At 46.7% G+C, this 1,244-nt stretch overlaps 1 non-coding gene across 1 annotated transcript; it reads left to right on the forward strand.

Moving 5' to 3' along the window:
• Window positions 1-270: 270 nt before the first annotated feature.
• Window positions 271-343, forward strand: TRNAS-AGA (transfer RNA serine (anticodon AGA)). The gene has a single exon. It is a non-coding gene; the product is annotated as a tRNA-Ser (tRNA).
• The last annotated feature ends 901 nt before the right edge of the window (window positions 344-1,244 follow it).

Genomic DNA, 1,244 nt, shown 5'->3' on the forward strand with positions numbered 1-1,244 from the left:
ATTTTTATTAGTCATATCATAAGAAGCCAACAAACACTGACACCGGCGGATGTGGCACATCCTTTCTGCCGCAGGCGTCGCGAGAATGTGATCTTTTTGGGTGTGATATTGACCGGTTGCATTCACACAAAAAAACACGTTCTCGTGACGCCTGTGGCAGAAAGGATGTTCCACATCCACCGCCAAGGTTTGTGAGTGCTGCCGCTTGCTGCCACTCCCGATGTTCTACTAAGAAAGATAAATACCCAAGAAAGTGTATGGGGAAATGGCGCCGCGGTAGCTCAATTGGCAGAGCATCGCATGAGAAATGTGAAGGTTGTGGGATCGTTCCCCACCTGCGGCAAGCTGTTTTTTCATCCACTTTCATTTCCAATAATTTATCGTTTCTTTATTTCGTTTATTAAAACACAAGTAATTTCCCCTATGTTGTCCTTGGTGTCAGTGTTTGTTGGCTTCTTATATGTATATGCATGTAGTATATTAAGCCATGATCAATTTTCTAAGGACATGCATGTGTTGTACCATCTCAGACATTTATGCTAAATAATACTGAACAAACAACACTAACATTGATTGAAATCCACTCAAAATACTGCGAAAGGCGACTAATACTGAGCCATTGCTAAGTAAGTGTGAACGTAAGACCATGCTTATTGGTACCACTCCATCTTGTACCATGTTATGCAAATATTTTAAGCGCACCTTCATGTACACAGGGGACAGCACCTCCCATAGCACATTGCACGTCAGGTGGATCGCCTTGCGTGCAGTCTCCAGCCCCACTCTTAAGGACATTGCTGCATCTCGCACAAGGATACCGGACGACAGGTATCTGAAAACACACAAGATCATATAGCACGATCGACGCAGTAAAGTTTTGTACTGGTGAACGGCGAGTTTCTACCGAATCTAAGCAGTACTGAAGTGACAAAATGGTCCTACCGCAGCGTCAGTGCGAGGCGCTCGCCCGATGAAATTGGTTCTCGGCAGACCCATTCCTGCGTCAGCCGGTCCCGCACCATGTCGTGGAGCACGTAGAATGTCTCCGGCGACGTCCTGTAGAACTTGAAGAACAGCGAGTCATCGCCGTTCTTCATGAGCTTCATCTGTAAAAAGGCAATTAAAGTTCATGAAGTTGTACTGCGTTGACGCATTGAGTCCTTTGTCTCTTACCGCTGTGAAGAACTCGCTTTCGTCCGCTCGCTTGGTCCAGACCGGCCGAACCCAGGGCTTGCGGGACAGCG

Source organism: Dermacentor andersoni, chromosome 10 (assembly GCF_023375885.2).
Source record: "Dermacentor andersoni chromosome 10, qqDerAnde1_hic_scaffold, whole genome shotgun sequence".
Taxonomy (NCBI): Eukaryota; Metazoa; Arthropoda; class Arachnida; order Ixodida; family Ixodidae; genus Dermacentor; species Dermacentor andersoni.